Genomic DNA, 23,857 nt, shown 5'->3' with positions numbered 1-23,857 from the left:
TTTGTGCATGAAGATCACTATTTGTTGCTTCTAATGGAATTTCACAAGTGACATATTTTTCAATAAACTGTAAAACAGTTGAATCACTGTCTTGACCAAATTTAGGAGCATCTTTAATCCATAAAAGCATGTGGATATGTGGTGCTCCTCTGGCTTGGTCTTCTTTTCTCCAAAAGAAGTGTTGCACTTCTCCAAGGGGAGGAACAGTTTTATTACAAATAAAATGTAGCATAGCAATGAAACTATGGTGAAAATATCTTGAAACATTAACAGGATCCAAAGAACAAAGTTCTCCAGGTGTTAGTATATCTATGTTTGTTTTGTTTTTGTTTGATATGCGTAGGAAATCATGTAAATCTTCCCATGCATATTCTGCACAACTTCATGTAACAAACCAAGTGGGTGGGCCAAGGTTTCTGATCATACAACGTACATCTCCATGACGTCGAAACCAGTACTCTTTAGTACCACGCATATTTGCTAATAGATTTGCAATATTTGATTGTAAAACCTCATCCTTTTGTTGCACTTTTTGTAATAATTGTGTAGCTGTCATATTTTGAAAGTGTGATCCTGATTTTAATATGTGTGCAACTCTGTAACATAAAGTTGCTAGTTCACTTTCAAAGAGTAGGTGGAATATGTATTCCACATTTTGTCTAAATCTGGGATCTTCAGAATACATCCGTAATGAGGGGTATTCTGAAGCTGATATTTGAATAGGTCTATCATCGCACCAGTAGGAAAGAGTAGAGGAAAAGCACATGCTTCTATACTTTTTTCCCATATGCTAATTGGTGATCCTTTTGTTTGACGCATTTGGTACGTTTCCAGTGCATCTTCTATGGTGTCATTAGAGTGCAAAGGATGAATTGTATAATGGTCTAAAGTATTTGATATTGTAGCAGGATCTAGGAGCTCAAATTGAGCAGCTTCTTGTGTTTCTTGAACTATTTCAGTTGTATCCTTCAAGTTTTCTTCAATATTAATTTCTTTGTAATATTCATTATTCTCGTTAAGATATTGCAAGGCTTGTCTAACTTTATGTAAATCTACCAGCTGTTGCCATATTTTTTGGTCTTTTGTAGGTACTCCATTTACTAAGATAATTAAAGATTGCTGCATTGGATGTTACACTGCTAGAGTATGCACATTTTCTTTTAAATCTAATGGTAAATAAACTACTTTACCACAAATGCCTTTTACCAATTCAGAGGGAGGTAATTTTGCTGTTTTTGGTTGAAGGCATATTATTGCTTGAAATGGGTGAACTGTTTGAATTATGATGCTCTCATATAAATTAAGTTGTTGTAGGGGTTTTGGTAGTGGATATAATTCCAAATTATTTGTGATAGCATGTAAAGGAGTTTGGTTGTTGTCAAGTTTTGCAGTGCAGTAACTGCAAAGTATTAAGGGGTCAGTTATTTCATATTTGTTTTCTGCTACAAGGTAGAGAGCTAATTCAAACCATTTAGAATCTTCATTGTCTTCTATTTTGTATGATAGAACTACAGTTTTTATGCGGCAACATACACACACATGGTTTGGTACTTCAGCTGATGTACTTTTAAATTTTAGTATTTCTTTTTGGTATGTGTTTAGTAAAAGGTTGCCATGTGTAGAATTGTTGCTAATTTGGTTTAAAGCTATTTCATTCTGTAAGTGGCTTTCACTTCCAAAATATTTTTTCTGGATATAGTCAATTTCTTCAAGTAGGTCTTTTGCTGTACCATGTAGAAGAATGTTATTTAAATTTGCTAGTGCTAAAGCAGGACTTTTAGCATAGTACAGTTTATAGACTAGATTTTTTATAGTTGAATGATGTGTTGATATCCTTTTGATATCATGGAAGGTGGTTTTACAAGTAGGTCCTGTAATGCAGGCCAACAAATGTCCTTGTAGTCCTGTGTACTTGCGCACTGGACAGGTATCCATATTATGCAGTAGTTTAATTTTGATATTGTCTTTGCTTTTTACATATTGATTGAGGAATTGGCGTAAAGACTTGAAAAATTGTTTGGGAATGTTACACATTGACGTGCATGGCCATTTGTACACTAGATGTTCTGATTTAGTTGGGAGGGGTAATTCTAAGTTTTCAGGGCATATTTTTGTAAGGAGTACTTCTTGTTCCATTATGGTATTATTCACTTTTTCATAACCTCGACCACTGCTATATATGGCAATTGTATTTGTTTGCTTTTGTTTGTACGCTTTTTCATTAAGGTTTGGTTCTGTGTTCGTAGTGTGATTCCATTCAACTCCGCAGATACTTAAGAAGTTCTTTCTGTTGACATTTAGTTTATTGAGAAGTTTTTTTGTAATTTAGTTATTAGTTTTGTTAGTGGTTTCATTTTGTTTAACACTAAAATAAATAACTTTCTTTTGAGAAGAATTGCACTGTCTATCAATGCTTCTAAGATTAATTTCCTACGATAGGTTTTAAGCATTGAACCTGATTACTCTCCTGTTTTTATAAGATTTTGAAGGACTTTGTGACGGTACATTTTGGCTAAAATACTTTTCTTGGTATGCTTACTTTGCACTATATCAAAATTTAAAGAAGCATTTTTATCTGTAGTGATAGCTGATTTTCTGTTAATTGTTTTTGGTTTGTTTTACATTTTGATAGAGGAGGCAAAGTTTTTGTACTTGAAACTTCTTGTGTTTCACTAAATGTCTGTATTAGCTGTTTTGTTTCAACTTTTTTTTACAAATTCTGCTAGAGATGGATGCTTATGTTGGACACTTATTTTCATTTGCTCAACCTTTGCGTTGCTTTTAACGGACTTAGAGGTAGGGTTGGGTGTTCTGTAATGTATGTGTGCTGTGTGCATGAGTGTTTGAGTAAGATGATAAAGATGTATGTAATGGTGTGTGATTGTGCATTGGGAACTACAACTAGTAGGGATGGGTATTCTTGAATTTATGTGCTACTAAATTGGGGTTTAGATGACAGAAAAAAGTAAGCTGGTGGTGTGGAGAAGTACAAATAGTAAATCTAATGTATACAATCAATACAGTTGTTTGTTCTATAATATCAAAATTCTAGCGGTTGAGTTGGGTAATTTGTGTGTCCAAAAATAGGAATTTGTGGGTCATTCTGGCTGTAAATTGCTGTTTAAGATATGGGGATTTTTGGACAGAATGGTGCACACTCTCTATTTTTAGGCACAGAAATAGCATGAATTAACTTTACAGTGTGTTTCAGTAATAATACAGATATTATGGTGATATTTTACTTACTTTTATTCTAAAATGAACAGGTTACTTCTTAGTTCTTCTTTGTTCTTCAAATTCGGCTGCTTCTTTTCAGGAGAATGGTCTTCACTACAATTGTAAAAGAAACAAATTAGTAATTTTGTTTGTATATAGCACTGTTTTTAATTTTTTAATTTAGACATTGATTTATTTAATTGAAATCCTCAGCGCCTTCCATAAGATACGTCGCCACAGTTCAATACATATGATATGTTCTTAATGAACAAATTGTATTGCAATGACTAACTGTAGCAAGCAAAATATCTTTACTATGTCTTGTGAAATTCATAATGTAACACTGGATACCACTATTTCTATAACTAAGCTCTTCCAGGTAATAGTGCCTCCATGTCATGCTTAAATTAAAGTAATTAAATAAATAAAGAAATAAAAAAAATATTAAGTCAGTTTGAAAATGTGTTCATGTACTGTACAGAAAATATGCATACCTGTAGTTTGTGTTCATGCATATGGATATGCATGGAGCTGCAAGTAGAAATCTTGGAGACTTGTATAGTATTTCTTGTAGATGGTGCTTGCCAATGATGTGACACTTGTACTCAGAGGGATTCACAATACATTTGCAGTGCTGATCTATGATGATGCAGTTAGATGTAGAGGTCTTGAATGTGATTGGTGGATGGTCATGTGACTTCTTAGCTACATCCAATGAGGGAATGGCACAGAGAGTGAACTGGAAATGGTAGAAGGGCTGTTCATTTTACGATATGTCCGTGGACATGGCGGTAGTTCGCGGACATCGGGTGTTACATCCGGGGATTTTTGGGTTCAGAAGTCATGCAAATGAGAATGAGCACTGAAAGGGATTGGTCAGGAAAGTTTAGTGGGTGTGTTGTGCCAGGAGAGAGTTTCTCAGATACTCTTTTTGCTGAGAGAAGAACAGATAGCTATGGCTGTGTGTTTCAGAAAACAGATTGTTTGGATTTTGGGAGATTCGTGGATACATTGGTTGAAGGTGCATGCAGAAATCTTTGGAGTAGCTGTAGATCTTGGATTTCCACATGCGGAAGTACATTGGCATGGAGTACGTGGAATGAAGTGGTTGGACTTGCTACCTCTCTGTGCTATTTTGGAGACAGATCAACATCCAGACATAATTGTAATTCATTGTGGAGGGAACAGTTTAGGACATGTGTCTGGAAATTCTTTGCAATTTGCTATGAAAGAAGGACTTGGGAAGGTTATGGAGATGTTTCCTAATTCTCAAGTAATATTTTCACGGATTGCGCAGAGACAAATGTGGCTTAGTTCTTCTTCATTTGGTCCACAAATGGAAAAAGCAAGGCGCAATGTCAATAGGGCTGTTTGTGCCTTTCTAAGAGATTTTGGAATGTCCTCTTTTCACAATGAAAATATTATGTTTCGTAGTACATATATTTTTCGCAGAGATGGAGTCCATCCTACTTATGCTGGCAATCAGATTTTTCTGAGAAATGTACAAAATGCATTGCGACCTTTTTTAGAATTACAGCATTCATTTTGAAGTAGGTGTTAAGTATTTATAATTTTTGACATACAAACACCTCCCAAAGGCTCTTTTCAGAGCCACCACTTCCTCCCAGAGAAAATTGCAATGGTTATGATAGGGTAGCAACCCAATTTTTTAGATGTTCGTGGACTGTCCGCGGACTTCTAAAAATACAAAGGGCCCTGCTTCATTTATTTTCACTTCTATTTTTTAACTGTGAAAGGCGGCTCTGAAAAGAGCCTTATTTTTTTTTGATTTGTGTTAATTTGTGTTTTTTTTTGGTTTTTTATACACGACACACTAGGAGAGGAGGGGAAAGGAGGGTAAAGGGGGGGACACCAACCACAGGGATAAGAAAGGGCGAGCTGAGAGGAAGATGTAGAGTGGGTTTTATTTGGGTAGTGAGCAGGTCTTCTCGTGCTCTGAGAAGATAGTCTCAAAAGCACTGCAAAGTCGCTCCCCCCTGCAGGGTACTGTGTCACAGTACATACATACAACTGTGACCCTCGAAAGGTAAGGGTCATCAGAATTCTATATGGCCTGTGAGGCAGCTTGAGGAAGACGCTGTCCCACAGAGGTGGTCCTTGTGGTGACAGGATTAGAAACGGAGGATGAAGTAGAGGAAATCAACCTACTACGTTCTTCGCAAGGTACAAACTTGCAAATAGCCCCAGAGTGAAATGACCTCAGGTGTCACTTCATGGTAGTGGTCCCAAAGCTGTACGAACCATGCCTCCCGCGACTGAGTATCATTTTGCACTCATTGCAGGTGACACGGTTCGCACGAGCCTTAGCACCATTCACATGAATGGTAAACTACCGCCACATCCAAGACTCACGCCTAGTGCGGGTAGTAGGGATTTCCTCTACCTCATTCTCGTTGTCCTCTTCTTCTTCCTCTGCATGCATGAAGAAGGTGCAGCACCAGGTGGCAGTAGTGCAGCCAGGGATGCCATCTCGATGGTGTAATCTGCAAGTTGCAGGAAAAATAGCTGTGCTCTGAAGAATAGCCAGAAACACAATGAGAATAAGCTCTAGGGCGTGGTCTTTTATAGGGGTGCTTGTACGCGGTTCGCGGACATGCGCGCTGTCCGCGGACAGATCGAACACAAAAAAAGGTTCAAAAAGTTTCAAAAAGTATGTAGAAACTCATGATTAATATGTGGGACTTGTGCTATTTTGAGTTTTTATTGAAAAATATTGTGGATTACTTGAAAATGTACTTTTAAATTGTTCGGGGACACGAACAGTGTCCGCATTCAGAACACGCGATTAGGGTGGGCGTGGTCACATGATCCCTTCGCAAACATGTCCGCGAAGGAAGTGCCTGTCCGCAGGACACCAAATGCACGGACATTGGTTTGCGCATGCGCGTCGATGTTCTACGGACACTGTTCGGGTCCTGAAGTAATTAAAAGTGCGTCACACGTCAAACGAACATTTGTGGACACCGCGTGTGTTCTAGAACAGTTTCAACTTGCTAGCGAACACTACGGACAGGTATAGTGTTCTTTAGGACACTTTAATTTTTGTTTCTTTACGAACATTTCAGGACATCGCGTGTGTTCTTAGAACAGTTTCAACTTGCTAGCCGAACAGTACGGACAGGTATAGTGTTCTTCAGGACACCTCCATTTTCATTTATTTACAAACATTTCAGAACACCCGCGCTGTCCGCGGACACCTACATTGTTTTTTTTTTTAAAACAGAAACTAATTACAACATAATATAAAAATTTTACTTTATTTAACATATATTAATAATTTATTACTTGGTATCAGGTGAAGAAGGGATGGAAGTCTCATCAAAACGTTTTGGATTATGGAGAGTGTTTGGGGATAATTGACTGGGATATGGTGAGGGGGGTCAAGTACATGTGGGGCAATGGTATGAGGTTTTTGTTTTAAAATGATCTTCAACAAAAGTTTTCAAATTATTAAAATTGGTCAACAATAAATTCATTTTTTCTTTTATGCTGTCAAGCGTGTTATCTATAGCAGTTTCTTCTGAGGTATTTTCTATTTTGGTATGCTCTGTACAAAAAAAATATACACATGTTAAATGTATATAAAATAATAATAATTAAATGGTTTATACTGCAAAGTGTTTACCATTAGTTTCACTATCTTGTGACATTTCCTCATGTGGGAAATGCTCCTCTAGCCATTCCAGAGTACTAGACATTTCTGTGAGAAAGAAAAAATAATACATTTTTTTTAATCTAATACAGAAAGTTTATAAATATATGAGTAAAATGAAGTAAACTTACTATTTCAGGTAAAATATGTTCAAAGTACTCTGTAGGTCTGGTCTTGTTCTTAGTTCTGTAGTGTCTGTGAGGTAATTATGTTGGAAGCCAATTTATCTTCTTCTGGTATATTCCATTTTAGAACATATTGTATTTAAATGAATCGTTAGGGTGTTACATATATGGCTTACATTTCTTATGTATTACTACATATAATGTGTATGTGTCCTGCTTTTTGAATGTGTTAAATGCTCCTATGTTATGAGAAATTTGTACCTAACGCACTTATTGTTGAAAGTTTGAACACTATTTTCTTATTCACGCACATATATATATATATAAAAGAAAACCTCATGGCTGAAAAGTCTTGATGTTTACCAATGATATTGGAATACGTGTGCACTTGGTTGCCCCTCATTTTGTTTTGAGGGACCTTGTTTTTTCTCAGTTGCAGATCTGGTAGCACAGATCTAACAAGGAGCACCTGAGAGTTACAGAATTGATATATAGAACTCCTCGTAACAAAAATGACCTTAAGGAAATTGAATGCACCTCCACAACCAGTTGTTTGTAGGAGGGACAGAGGTTTCTATCTGGTAACCTAGTGCCTCTCTGTAGGAGGGATATAGGGTGTACACCCTGATACTTCCACCCCTCGCCTACGACGGAAACAGGGGTGGGCACACTGGTGCTTATCTCCCAAAGTGATGTTTGTAGGAGGGACAGAGGGCTCTATCTGGTAAACGTGAGCCTCTGTGTAGAAGGGATATAGGTTGTACACCCTGGTGCTCCCCCTAACCTAGGACTGTGTATAGGATAGATAGAGGGGGTGCACCCTGGTACTCCCCCCCTCTCAGCTAGACTTGTAGTAGGACAGATAGAGGGGTGGGCACACTTATGCTTCCCCTCACAAGGCGCTGTTTGTAGAAGGGACAGAGGTTTCTATTTGGTAAAGTAGTGCCTCTCTGGAGGATGGGTAGAGGGCGTACACCCTGGTACTTCCCCTCACCTAGGACTGTCTGAAGAAGGATAGAGGGTGGGCACACTGGTACTTCCCTTACCAAGGCCGTGCTTGTAGGGATATAGGCTTTTGTCCTGGACATTTTGCGCCTATATGTAGGAGGGGTAGAGAGTGTACACACTGGTATTTCCCCCTCGCTATGCACTGCCTGTAGAAAGTCAGAGCGGGTGTGCCCTGGTGTAGGAGGGATTAAGAGTGTGCACCCTGATGCTTACCATTCCCATGCCCTGTTTGCAGGAGGGAAATAGTTTTCCATCCTCCCTGTGGCATGGATAGAGCGTTTGCACCCAAGTGTTGTGTTGCCTGGAACTGACTGTATCAGAAGGTTCTGCTGTCCCCAATGCCTGTCTGTGGACAGAGGTATGGGGGGCAGCCAGATTTGATGTCTCTTGGGCCTACCTGTGGGATGGTCAGAGGGTTTACGCCCTGGTGATTCACCTCTAAGGGTCTGCCTGTTGAAAGTGTCATCCCTGGTATTTCCACTATTCTAATCATCTTTGTGGTTCTGTGCAAAATAAATTAGCTGTATGCACAGCAGTTGGCATTTGTACTCTCACCTGAGCTTCCTCTGCACTCCCCCCATCCGTGGTCTGCAGACTCAGTGCCTCCTGAAGCTTCTGTCCATACTGAAGCTTCACCTCCTCAAGGCATTTCTTGCTCTGGTCCATCTGGTGCTTCAGGACATCTACCCTTTAGAGTTTATCACAAACGTTTTGATCAACAATCTCAATGGCAGTCTGTCCACTGTAAGTTGGATAGACAATGATTAGCAAGTCATTAATCAACAAAGACCCATTTAAGGCTCCCTGTATCACCGTCAAGCCATTCTGGCACATAAAGAGCAAGGTCTGAAGCAAATTAGCAAAGAGACTGCCTTAAAACAGGTATTATTATGGGCTAAGTTATGAGCCGCGAAGAGTGACACTGTCTATGAGGTCCATTTGTGGAAGGTTATAAGTTTGAAGGATGTACTATTCATGCCTTGGCTCAGCTATAAAAGGGCCTACTAGGCTCTGTTCATCTTCCCTTTTTACAGGACACTGCAAACGTGGCTGTAAAAACTGATCTGAAGATACTTAAATCTAGTTATAGGGAGCTCTAGCCTATCCTAAACTTGACTGAGCAAATCTCAGACTAGAGCTTTAATACCATTTAAAGTTCCTTGTTGGAATGGAGCTCTATCTAGATAATAGCTGGATCCTGGAGATGCACACACTCTACGTACAATTCTGCTTAGTTATTCTGCCCTTAAATTGGGTTATGGACAAGTGTGCTATACTTGAACCACACAAATGCCTTTGCTCTTGTGGTATGAACCAGGTAACAGTTGCCCATTTTCACTTCTTTTGCAAACATTACTCTCATCTCAGATGGACCATGCTTGGCCCTCTTTTGAGGGAGGTCAAAATAACCCATCTACTGGAAGCATGGTTTTACTCCCGTTCCAGTGAGGAACTCCTTGATACCCTCAAAGTGATGGTATATATTGTTTTGCCTCACATAACAGAACAGTATCAATTCCATAAAGATGATGCAAACTTATGCTATCAACAACAGGAAACTAAGACTACCCTTTAAATCAGTCCCTCCAATGGATTGTGACGAGGATGCTGAAAAGTGATGATATGACAAGAGAGAGTGAGAGATGGTGAGAGACTGGCGTATGAGAACAGAAGAAATCACAAAGCAATTGAAGAGCGAGTTCAGTGGTGGCATGACAACACAGCAATGGTGGTGGGAAGTCCACATGCAGAACAAAGCTGATTCCAGTGACAGGAGAAAACCACCCCCAACCCAACATACAGAGCAAGTTCGATTCAGAAAACGAGAACACAATGCACATGAAACAGATGGCATGACAAGTGACCCACAGAGCCAAGAAGAAGTAGAAAGAAAGTCCAAGATCTTACCGGTGTCAGCAATATTTCACCTCAGAACAGAAGGTAATAAGGGGAACAGGATTACCAGACAGTTAAAAAGGACTCATTGTAACTCGAGCAATACTCGTCACAGTATTAATGACAAATGTACTGGAAATAAGCCGGAGAATAAGAACCATGTTCATGAAAGGCAGAACTACATGAAATGCACCAAGTGAAAGAAGAGTAGAGTTGAAAACTCATTACCTTGGAAAAGTCATCACAGGTCCCCAAGATGAAAAAGAGAATATAATAAATAAAGACATTTGGGAAACAAACACCCAGGAACCCAGAAAGGCAGAGCTCATACATGAATCATCACTCTGGGAAGAGAGGCTGGAGCCTGACTAGAAAGAGAGAAGGAACCCATATAAAGGGAAGATTGTTTGCATAAAAGAGGAGAGGAAAACTATCAGTCCCCTACAACAATTACAGTATTTAATCCATTGGATAAAAAGAGACTATTTGCGTATGGTATGGTCTACTGAGTGGAACGAAAGAACTTAGAAACTCCTGTGACAAAGCACAACAACCAGGAGAGGGGAGCTATTCCCCTGGCCTTAGTTATTTACATTAGTGGTAGGGTCAGATAGGTGAGATTTGGACAGTGGACAGACTTATTTTTGGATATTCACCCTGGCTGAGTAGCACCTTAGTTAGTAAAATATGCAGAGAACACCCCATGGATTTAGGGAGAGGTAGGCCTTATTTTATTTTAGAATAAATCTCATGCTTAAAATGTCTTCACAGCCTCCATGTCCTTCTTCTGATCCGTAAGCACAAAAGTGATGGGTGGAAGGTTTTGAATTAATCTGAACCACTGGCGTTGCTCTGGGCAACCTTCCACACCACTGTTTTTTAGCCCGTCTGCACCATTGCAAAAGGGGTCCAGCCATATGCAAATCAGTCAAATACTGCCACCAATGGTAGCAGCCCAGCCCAAACTGCTAGGCCAGGTCCCCTCTGCACGGAAACACAAGCAACCCCAGACATGTTTCGGCCTTGTTGGGGATGCTTGTGGTCTCGTGCAGAAGGGATATGACCTAGCAGTTCGGGCTGGACTGGCCCTTTTGGGGTGGGACCAAGCTTGATTTTCATATGGTCTTTCCTCTTCTGTAATGGCTTGGCAGGCGAAGACCGATGGTCTGGAGGGTGTCCAGAGCAGTGCCAGTGGTCAATATTCATTCTAAACCTTCCAGCCATCACCTCTTTGTTTTTGCTTTGTCACCCCGAGTGGGACGGGTATGCCCAGACGTTGGTCCCGTGCCTGCTGGGTCTAGAGACCCAAGCTACTCCTCACCGATGAGGCCCAACAAGGCCGAAAAATGTTTGGGGATGCTTGTGGTCTCGTGCAGAAGGGATGTGACCTAGCAGTTCGGGCTGGACTGCCCCTTTTGGGGTGGGACCAAGCCTGATTTGCATATGGTCTTTCCCCTTCTGTAATGGCTTGGCAGGCGAAGAACGATGGTCTGGTGGGTGCCCAGAGCAATGCCAGTGGTTAAGATTAATTCTAAACCTTCCAGCCATCACCTCTTTGTTTTTGCTTTGTCACCCCGAGTGGGACAGGTATGCCCAGACGTGGGTCCCGTGCCTGCTGGGCCTAGAGAACGAAGCTACTCCTCACTGATGAGGTCCAACAAGGCCGATAAATGTTTGGGGATGCTTGTGGTCTTGTGCAGAAGGGATGTGACATAGCAGTTCGGGCTGGACTGCCCCTTTTGGGGTGGGACCAAGCCTGATTTGTATATGGTCTTTCCCCTTCTGTAATGGCTTGGCAGGCGAAGAACGATGGTCTGGAGGGTGCCCAGAGCAATGCCAGTGGTTAAGATTCATTCTAAACCTTCCAGCCATCACCTCTTTGTTTTTGCTTCTTCTGATCCTCCAGATATTGTGTTAGTAGTGGGATCGATTCCCACTGATAGGGATCCGTATTGTTTACAAGGTTAAGTCTCAAAGCCAAAAACTCTACAGTAATCACAGCCGAATCCGCAGGATTTGATTTGTACAACACTGAGGAAATTGTAATTCTGCCAGGCAAAAGGTAACTAGTCCCTAAGGGACCGACCGTAACCCCTCCTTAAGGATCCTATATCAGATGAGCATTCAAGTCTGGCTTGGCCTGGAAATATGGGTAAGATTTTATGGCAGGAGTCGTTGATCCGGACTTCCAGTGAGACATCAAAGCCCTTATACATAACCATGAGAATAACACTTGTACCATAAAAGAGGACGGACAGCTGGCCCAATGGATTCTTGAAAAAATAGTATTCCCAAAACCACAGGAAGTGATACAACAAACAGAAACGGAGCAGGGAATGAAAGGGTTTGGGGAGGCAGACCTTCCCCGGGTAGAGGAAATTCCAGATAAAGTAGAGGAGATTTTTCCCTTGACCGACCTAGCCTTTGCACAAAGGAAGTACCCCATTCTCCCAGAGGCTTTTAGTAAGGTAATTACTGAAGAGAAAGGATGAACTCAAGCCAGTCACTTCTTTTTTTTAAAAAAGGGTTTACTTTACCGAGGGGGTGTATCCCCAGAGGGTGTATGGCATACACATCTAGTTGTCCCACAGAGCCATAGATGAGTAGTTCTCAACCTGGCTTACTCCCATTTCGCAGTCGGACACCAGCGAATAGGAAAAACCCAAGTCAGATAATTCCCAGGTGTTATTGACCATGTGTCTTTGCTGATATCAAGAAACGTTTCCTAACTTGTGAAATATGCCAGAAAATATCAACCACTCCTATTCCGCTGCCCCATTGCAACCATTGCCCATCATTGATATTCATTTTCAAGAATTGCAATGGCCTTATTGGGCCCCTTAAAAACATCTGAACCCAGGAATCATTACCTATTTAGTAATTATGGACTACGTCACTCGCTATCTATAGGCTTTTTCCCTCTGAAACAATCACACAACAAATACCGAAACATCTTTTCCCATTTTTCTTGAGGGTAGGATTTTCCAATGGGATCCTTACCGATCAGGGCACCACTTTTATGTCACATCTAATGCAAGAAGTCAAAGACATTTGGGAAACAAACAGGAAACCAGAAAGGCAGAGCTCATTCATTAAACAGCACTCAGGTAGAGGTGCTAGAGTCTGATAAGAAAGAGGGAATGAATTTATACAAAAGGGAGATTATTTGAGAGAAACCCATCAATCTCCTACAAGAATTACAGAACTTACTCCAGAGGATAACAAAAGACCATTTGCATATGGTCTATTGAGTGGAAAAAAAGAACATAGAAAACCCTGTGACAAAACACAACAACCAGGAGAAGGGAGTCATTCTCCTGGTCTTAGTTAGTTACATTAGTGGTAAGGTCAGATAGGTTATATTTGGACAGAGGACATAATTGTTTTTGGACACTCATCCTAGTTGACGAGCACCTTAGTTAGTGTAAAATAGGTAGGTAACACCTCATAGATATAGGGAGAGTCAGGCCTTATTTTATGTTAGAATACATCTCATGCTTAAAATGTCTTCAGAGCCTGTGTCTGCTTCTTCTGTTCCTCCACAACACTCATAATGTGTATTATTAGGAACAACTAGAAGTATATGAATAAGCCGAAAACCGGTGGTGTTTCCCCTCAGAACAGAAGGTAATACAGGGAATGGGATTACAGGGCGGTTAAGAGGGACTCATTGTAACTCAAGCAAAACTCGTCCCAGTATTAATAAGAAAAATATTGGAAATATGCTGGGGAATGAGAACCATGCTCGCGAAAGGCAGAGCTACATGACCTACACCAAGATGTAGAATAGTAGAGTTGAATAGTAGTTAACCTTGAAAAAAGGGAAAAGCTAACCCAGGCCCCAAAGACAAGAAAATGAATATAAAAAATAAAGACATTTGGGAAACAAACACCCAGGAACCCAGAACGGCAGAGCTCATACATGAAACACCACTCTGGGAAGGGATACTACAGTCTGACAGGAAAGAGAGAAGGAATTTATGCCAAAGGAAGATTGTTTGATAGGAAAACTGTCAATCTCCTACAAGAATTACAGAACTTAATCCAGAGGATAACAAGATACTATTTGCATATGGTCTATTGAGTGGAACGAAAGAACATAGAAAACCCTGTGACAAAACACAACAACCAGGAGCCATTTTAGGAAAGATTTCCCTTTATGGGTAATTTTCCCTCCAGTTGTGAAACCCCTAACTTTTTAGTTTTGTCTAAAATCTTAGCCTGACTTTTTCCAGTGGAGCCGACCTTCTGCTGTACTCCACTGGGATTTTGCTCATCTTGTTATGGGGAAACTGACATGACCTTCAGACTGTCAGTACCGGAAGACTTTGTTTCCCTGTGTATTTCACTTTGTTGCCATTTGTTGGTAACATTTTATCAGTGCACAATGTACCTTACAGTACAGGGCGCTGGGGTCTCTTTTTCATTTCTAAGGCCCTAGATACCCTCAAAGGATTGTTGGTGAATGTACAAGTATGCCCAGGACAGAGCTGGTGGCAGCAGTAACTTTTAAAGCATTTATGACTCGATGGTCCAAACTGTGTTCACCATGTTTGGCCCAGGACAGTGCCCAGTGCCTAAAATGGCCATGCCACGAGGTCCTTTATTCTGTCCTTTGGCCATTTTGTCCATTTTCCTTTCCCAGGTCAAGCAGACCCAGGAAATTCCTTACTTGGTCATGCAGACCCCCACGCAAACGGAAGATTTCTCATGCTTTTACATTCCTTGAGTGTGTGCACCCAGGATGTGGGCTGGAGCTGTCTAGGTCCAATACACATCCTGGGTGTCAGGATGTTTGGTGTGCTGGGATGGCTGGAACCACCATGGTCCGTGATTGGTCCATGTCTGGGATCGTTGAATGTGAGCAGATCTCCTATTGGTTTCTCTACATTTTGGCATGAAGGAGATTCTGGCTAAGAGAAGGCACTCTAAACCTATTCCAGGTCGATCTTCTGAGTTCACACGGAACTTAGTAAAGGAGCCAAGTATACTTAACCGAAGAAGAAAATTTGTGGAACCGCTGATGACCCGCTGGAAGGTTTGGTACCATGACAGCACTGTTGTCCCATCGGAGCCCCTGTTTCTCATGGATCACAGAAGGCCTGCAAGGGCACCTCGACCTGTTGGAGTAGTGGGACTAACTACTCTCGGCACATCCTGCTTAACCTGCAAATGAGCCTTTTCAGAAGTGTTCCTGGACTTCCCAGTGAACTGACAAGCTCGTACGGGACCTTTTCCTTGGTACCACCGCCGTTCTTGAGTTTCGACTAGAGACTTTGGGAACCATAAGCTCTTGGTAGAAGGCATTCTCGTGCTGGGTTTGGTACACCTAGCATTCCTAAGTCTGGAAATAGGAGAGTCTGCCTGAACCCGAGCATACATGGTATCCGTGTCGCCCCGCTGTGGCGACGAGCTTCGTGGGTGCCTTGCTGCTGTGCCCCCCTGTGCCCTAAGACGAGGTGCATTGGAACTGGCTCAATCCTTTCAAAGGAAACAGAGAAATCACTAGTATGCTGCGATGGACTGGGGTCCGAGAACGGAGCCCCTGAAAGCCGGAGAGATGAGCAACTGCTTGATTCAGACCTACAAGCGAACTGGACTTGACTAGGAAAGTTTGGTCTGGAGTGTGTTGAAGGTTTGTGAGTACTTGCATCACTTACTGATGGCCCCTGGTGCATTCATAGTCTTTTACGCATGAGTGTCCCCCAAGGGCCACTCTCTTTTGTTAAGGTAGCCTGGGCTACCATCCTATTCCCGATTCCTGGCAATAACTCTGCGCCCTTGTGGAGACCCTCCTTGAATAGTGGAACTCTATTCTTCATTGCCTTACACCCTTCCTGCGACACTACAGCCCCTTGAAGAGACCCCTTGTGTACTTTAACACACGATAGAGTGATGTCGCGCTGAATGTACTTTTGAGCACAAGGCTCCACATTTCATAAGGGTTGGACTGCTTATTAGTTAGGGTTGAGACTTTTGAAGGATTGCCTCTTCTGTTTCTGGTTGTGGATCTGCCCTTGTTCAATATTCCTTTAGGCCAATAGTTACTGTGTATATGTTTCCTAGTATAGTGTTGTGTTAGTATTGTTAACATTTCTGTGGTTTCACCTTGTATTTGATTTAAAAGACCTTTAATAAATGTATCTGAATTTTTGATATATACACCTGACTGAGAGTCATTTGTGGTGTCACTTACTGTGTGTGTTCATTGTGGACTTTTCATCACTCTCACCCCTCCTGAGACCTAATCTTGACCACTGCCAATGCTAACTTGATTGGTCTGGCTTGTCCAGAAGGTTGCACTGTTCCAAGAAACTAGGCTGGCCTTCTGAACCTCTGCTCACCAGGTCAGAGTTCAGAAATCCATCTTAACAAGAAGGGAGTCATTTCCTGGTCTTAGTTAATTACATTAGTGGTAGGGTCAGATAGATTAGATTTGGACAGTGGTCTGACTTGTTTTTGGACATTCATCCTGACCGACGAGCACTTTAGTTAGCAAAATTGGTAGGGAACACTCCATGGATATAGGTAGAGTTAGGCCTTATTTTATTTTAGAATAAATCTCATGCTTAAAATGTCTTCACAGCCTGTGTGTCCTTCTTCTGATCCTCCACAACACTAATAATATGTATTATTAGGAACTAGTAGAAGCATATAAATATGCAGAAAATGTGCAATGTTTAATAGCATATACAAACATAAAATGGATACCAAAAAACATCTGTCTGTGCAAAGAAATGCACGTAGCTTACTATTGCAGAACGGAAGAACTTGGGGTAAATATCTGCAATGTGCAATGTGTAACATTACACACTACCTGAAGCACATTAATATGTAGAAAACTTGTAATGTATAATATTATGATCAAGCATAAGCATGTAAACATTTGTGAACTTTAATACAAAGATAAATGAGTTAACAAATCCGCAAAACATTCTAAATGTGTAATATACTGAACAAGCATGAGAATATTAATAAACAGAACACAAGTAGTGTATATTGTTACAAACAAGCAGGCGCATACAAATAATCAGAACAGGTGTAATGTCATATTAAAAAAGGTTATTAAAAAAAGGGTTACCCTTACCCCTGCATCCCCTATCATCATCACAGTTCCTCACTTTTTCTTTTTACCCCGGAATCTCTCCTCATCACAGTCACCCATCCTCGTTATAATACCCCATTGCCACTGCACTCTGCATCCTTGCCAAAGTCCCTCAATGTACCGCTGCATCCTGCCAACATCCACCAATATCCTTACCATGACATCCCTATCCTCGTCACAGTGTCTCATTACCTCAGCATTCGCCCATAATTGTAACACTCCCTCATCCCTTTGTTCGCGACAAAGTGTCTCATTACCACTGCATCCCTCACCCTTATCAAAGTACTTCATTACTAGTCTATCCTCTCACAGTCCTGCATCACCCTTGCCTATTTTCCCTAATTTATGACAGTTCCTCATTACCCCAGCATTCTCCATCCTCCTCACAGTCCCTCTTTACCTTTACCCTGGCAATCGTCATCGTCTTAACAGTTCCTCATTGTTCCGGCAGAACACTTGTCATATTTAATGTCATATACTAACGTACAAAGGGTACCTAAAAATAGGGCATTCTGTTTGTTTAAAGAAAAGCACAGTTTCCTATTACAGAACATAAGAACTCCTGTGAATATATGCAATGTGTAATATTACGATCCACCACAAGGATATGAAAACGAAGAACCTTTGTAATGTGCAATATCGCATGACTAGCATAAGCATATGAATAATGTGAAATAGTGTAATGTTTAATAATACACAATTTGCCAAACAAATACGCAGAACACTCATAATTTGGAATATCATCAACAAGCAAAAGTGCACGAATAATCAGAATATTTGTGATGTGTTATTGTGAAAAGAAAAAAAATAATAAAAAAGGTAATTACTCTTACGCCAGCAACACTCCTCCACATCACGGTCCCTCAATATGCTTACCCCAACATACCCCATCCTCAGCAGAGTCCCTTAATATCCCAGCATCTTACATCCATGTCACAGCCCGTCATTAACCTTGCATCCTTCCTCCTCATCACAGTTCTTCATTAGCCCTGCAACCCTCATCCTTGTCCCAGCCCTTCATTACCTCTGCAACCCTGATATTTGTCACAGACCCTCATTCCACTGCATCCCTCTTTTCCGTGCCTCATTAGCATCAGATCCCATCAAACTCCTTTATCACCTTGAACCTGGCATTTGCCATCCTTGTCACAGTCCCCCATTATCCCGGCACCCCCAATCTCATCACAGTCCCTCATTACCCTGCATCACCCCTCCACATCATCGGACATCATTACCACCGTATCCGTCATCCTTGTCACGGTCCATCAATCCCCCCACATCTCTCATTCTCATCACAGTCCCTCATTACCATGGAAACCCTCATCGTCACGGTCTCTCATTTCCCCTACAACTCTTACCCTTGTGATATTCCCTCATTACCCTTGCGTCCCTTACATTCATCACAGTCCCTGATTACCGCCAAAGTACACATCCTCATACTATGATGAGGATGGGCTACATTACCATTCCATCTCCACCCTCATCACAGTCACTCATTACCCCTCAATCCCTCCTCCTCATCATAGTCCCTCATTACCCCCTCGCCCCTCTCTTTGTCACACTTCCTTATTTACCCAACCCTAGCATCCCTCCTCTTTATCACAGTTCCTGTTATCTGTATCCCAGCATCTCTCCTCTGCATCACAGTACTTTATTACCCTTACCATGGGATCCCACATCCTGGTTAGAGTCCCTCATTAGACATCTCCTATCCTTGTTTCATTTCCTCACTACCCCCACATCCAATCCACCATCCTCATCACTGTCCCTGCTATGGTGATGCTACGTATGTAAAATATGGCATTTTAATAAGCTAAGTATAGTGCAGGATCATCATGCCACAACTTTAGTAATACAAATGTTTGACATTCAATGAAAAAAAACGTTTTTAAAGGGATGGCTGATTTTATGCATTTAAAACCATAGTAATTAATGAGGGAAACATGTTTTAAGTGACATTGTAGTAATGTTTGTGTAAAGGGCAATTTTTAATAAGTAATGGTCAATGCAATACCATCATGAGACACATTCAGTTATAAGAAACTTTCGGAATTCACAGCAAGCTAAGCAATCACAACTTGCGCCACCACTATGCACATCTCATACCCTAGGTGGCGCTACAAAGTGGCCACACCATGTCTCAACTTGCGTGAAGTCAGCACAAATACATTACCTTAAAGAAAACAGAGGCAGAAAGACAGCAACTTATTTTAAAAACCCAAGAAATAAAATTGAAAAAACAGAAATTAACAAAAAATAGTCAAGGTCGCAAGCATACAAACATGGACAATGTTGGGAATACCAACTTCAAGGTTTAGAGAAGCTTCTATACGTAAAAGAAAAATCTACTTAAAACCAGCCACCAATTATATAACCTTAACTCACCCTATAGTAAGGTGCCATAAACTACAGAAAAACTTTCCCCGTCTATACAATAAAACTTACATTTTGCTACAATTCTGATTAAAAACACTCTCCATAATAAGCAATCATACATGAACAGTTTTTGTTTATTTGTTGGCTCACCCCCATAAATCCCCTGTTTCCCCATGTTTTTAACACCCTCCCAACCCCCGACCCACCTGTTTTAAGCACTTACACCTCCCATATATATATATATATATATATATATATATATATATATATATATATATATATATATATATATATATATATATGTATATATATGTATATATATATATATATATATATATATATGCCCCCGCTCTCCACAAACCCCATAGCTGTGCTCCCTCCCACACACAATCCAAACCCCCAAACAAACACACCTGCTATTTATAGGAATGTTCAGTGCAGTGCACTGAAGTGCCAGCTTGAACTTCTTCCTACACTTTTATTTGAAAACTAAACCATTCTGGAATGGTTTCTTTTTTAAATAAAAGTATAGGATCAGTGAAAATTAAAAATTAAAAGTATAGGAGTACCGCTTCCGACCGCTCCCGCCCACTTCGACCTGTGGGTGTAAGGTGCAAGTGGTTGCTACAATCAGCTAGTCAACTAGTCATATGATTTGTGTCAGACTCCAGAACAAAGGAGGGGGTTATGCCACACTGACAGAAAATGTCTTTCTCTGCAGTATCTGAGAAAACAAACAGATTTATAATGCAACCGTAACTCACCTTACATTTGACTTTTTTTGTAATTGTTGTTTGTGTTTTGAAGTGTGTTAATATTTTGGCTTATTATTTTATATTTTGAACTCGAGCATGCATGACGTTTTGCCTGGTTATGTTCAGTTAACAGCTATTATAATGTAACATTTCTCATTCAAGCCTTTACATATATTTCGGACGGTGTCATACTTTGGGTTATTATTTTAGTGTGAGTTCTAGTGTTCAAAATTGCCAGGATGGTTAACTGAATGGGTGTTACAGTAGAATAACTCTTGTGCGTGTATTGTGCAAAGGTTATATGGGTAGCCAATGATCTTACAGAGGATTCTTTACCAAAACATTTAACCAAAAAAATATCTTTTGGTTAAATGTTTTGGTAAAGAATCCTCTGTAAGATCATTGGCTACCCATATAACCTTTGCACAATACACGCACAAGAGTTATTCTACTGTAACACCCATTCAGTTAACCATCCTGGCAATTTTGAACACTAGAACTCACACTAAAATAATAACCCAAAGTATGACACCGTCCGAAATATATGTAAAGGCTTGAATGAGAAATGTTACATTATAATAGCTGTTAACTGAACATAACCAGGCAAAACGTCATGCATGCTCGAGTTCAAAATATAAAATAATAAGCCAAAATATTAACACACTTCAAAACACAAACAACAATTACAAAAAAAGTCAAATGTAAGGTGAGTTACGGTTGCATTATATATCTGTTTGTTTTCTCAGATACTGCAGAGAAAGACATTTTCTGTCAGTGTGGCATAACCCCCTCCTTTGTTCTGGAGTCTGACACAAATCATATGACTAGCTGATTGCAGCAACCACTTGCACCTTACACCCACAGGTCGAAGTGGGCGGGAGCGGTCGGAAGCGGTGCTCCTATACTTTTAATTTTTAATTTTCACTGATCCTATACTTTTATTTAAAACAGAAACCATTCCAGAATGGTTTAGTTTTCAAATAAAAGTGTAGGAAGAAGTTCAAGCTGGCACTTCAGTGCACTGCACTGAACATTCCTATAAATAGCAGGTGTGCTTGTTTGGGGGTTTGGATTGTGTGTGGGAGGGAGCACAGCGATGGGGTTTGTGGAGAGCGGGGGCAGGCCAGCAGGGAACATAGTTCCACTACTTCTTTTCGTACACTTCGACCACTGCTTACACCTGTCTACTTCATTGGAAGGACACGTCTGTAATTTTCAAAGTACACATTAAGGGTGTTGTACGTCCTACCTCAGCACTGTACGCTATACATGTATAGATGTAAGCAGGAAACGCCACATTTTCTGAGTAATTTTATTTGGACTCTTTGAAGTTTACTAAACACCTCACATTGTTAGAAATGTGCTGCGCTGAGAAAAAAAATATTATTAATAAAACGAACTGTGCTACGCAAAGAAATGCTTCGCATTGGTGGGTTTTATTATAACCTCTTTTTAAAATGTATTATTTTCATCCAGCTTAAGTTTATATACTGTCAAAAATAGAGCAAGGGCAGGGTGAAAAGATCCATTGAGGCTGGGTAAGTTTAACAGTTTTATTTTCGCAGGCCCGCCCGGAGCCCAAACAACATCCTCTTTCAAACAGTCACTGCCTCCGCCTTGCGATCCCCAACTCAATTAGAAACAGGGCTCGCAGACAGAGACATGACCAAACATTCCAAGAAAGCATTCTTAGCAAATCTCTACATATCTTCCCCCTTACGAAAAACAAGTAATTTTGTACACAATTTATGTATAACAAAACTTAACAAAGAAAGAAATATCACAGAACACCTAAAGCAATAGCAGAACACACAAGAAAATGTACCTCCCATAAATATAATCCCCTAACCATGCAGGTTGTTTAGTAACTCTCCTTTTGAGAGTAACCACTCCGTCACTCCTACCAGATTCTACCTCCACACTCCTTTGCACCTTCTTCTCACAACCACCTTCTTGTTGGTATTTCCTTTCCAACACTTTCACCTCAGTGTCTCTGGCCAACTTGCCCTTAGACCAAACCTCGCCACCCTCAAGGATAACCACGCCATTCCTTACAGCAGCAATTTTCCTGGGACTAATGAACCTACTTTCAACACACTTATTTATAGATCTGGGATTCTTAATATATCCAGATTCTCCTACACTCCATTCTCGCTCCTTTACCCCTTCTCTTTTATCAAACTGTTCTTTATTCCTTTCCTGTCCTTGTCCAATCAGTCTCATAATCTCCCTTCTATCCACAACAACTGACTTAGCCATACGTAACCACAATTGACACAGTTTTGTCCCCGGTTCCCTCCCTTTGAGAGAAACAAAAGGAGAAACTCCCGTAATTGAGTGAGGAGTAGTAACATAACTCCAAGTCACATGATTGAGTACTTCTCTCCATGGTTGTCCCATTCACATTGCCATTTGGATTGCCTTCTTCAAATATCTATTCACTATCTCTACCAACCCGTTGGCTCTGGGATGGTATAATGCCATTCTAGTATGTACTATGCCATAGCTAACCAGAAATGTCCTCATTGCCTCCGACACAAATTGCACCCCATTATCAGACACTAATTCAGTAGGAAATCCTTCCTTGAGGAAAACCCTTTCCAAAAACAAAATAAAATCTTTGGCAGTCACTTCTCTGACCGCTTCCCATTCTACCCACTTAGAGTGGAAGTCCACCAACACAAACAGGAATCTCAACCCATCACCTAAGCCGGCAATGGGACCCATGATATTCACTGCCAGCTTCACCCAGGGTTGATCCGGAACACTGTTGGGAATCATGGGTGTCTCTCGTACAACCTTGCACTTGTCACTTGTCACTTGACTAGCATGACATACCATTTTGTACACAACTTTCAGCCATCTTATCCATTCCTGGCCACCAATAATTTTGTCTGTTTGCTTTTCATTGCCACCTCGCCAGGATGCCCTTGATGCGCCAATTCTACCAACACACCTATAAGCTTCTCCGGAGGCACACAAAATTGTCCTCTTATTAACATCCCTTCCATCAAACATAGGTCCTCCTTAATCTCCCACCACACCTTAAACCTTTTATCTACCTCTTTTTTCTCCGGCCAACCTTCCACTGTCCACTGTTTGATCAACTTTAAATCTTCGTCTTTTAGTTCTTCCTGTAACCATTTCTCTCAACCCACTGCAATTTCCACCTCAGCCACTACACATTCTTCCAATTCTTCACTCCTTGATTCTTCATCCTTTTTCATAGGCAACCTAGACAAACAATCCACTAACACATTTTTTTCCTGGCAAGTAGCTTACATCAAAATTATACACATATAGTCCTAAACCCCATCTGCTGATCCTCGGAGATCCCATTGCCCACCTACCACTCTCGAATAATTGTACCATTGGTTTATGATCTGACCTTACGACAAATCTTCTCCCCCACAAGAAATAGTTAAAGTGATTAACTGCCCAAAACATTGCTAAGGTCTCACGTTCTATCACTGAATAATTTCCTTCCGCACCCCTCAGAGAATGCGAAGCAAAAGCTATTACTCTCTCTGAGTTATTTTTGTCATATTGTATTAGTGTTGCACCTAAACCCAGTATACTTGCATCTACAGCTAAAACACATCTGTCAGCAGGATCAAACCTGCCAATCCAGGGTGCTTGAATTATCCCCTCCTTGATCCTTTCAAACGCTTCCTCGCACTCCCCACTCCACCTAAACTTAACT

The sequence above is a fragment of the Ambystoma mexicanum genome, chromosome 2q (assembly GCF_040938575.1).
Source record: "Ambystoma mexicanum isolate Mex_15411 chromosome 2q, UKY_AmexF1_1, whole genome shotgun sequence".
NCBI lineage: Eukaryota > Metazoa > Chordata > Amphibia > Caudata > Ambystomatidae > Ambystoma > Ambystoma mexicanum.
This window is presented reverse-complemented; position numbering follows the sequence as displayed.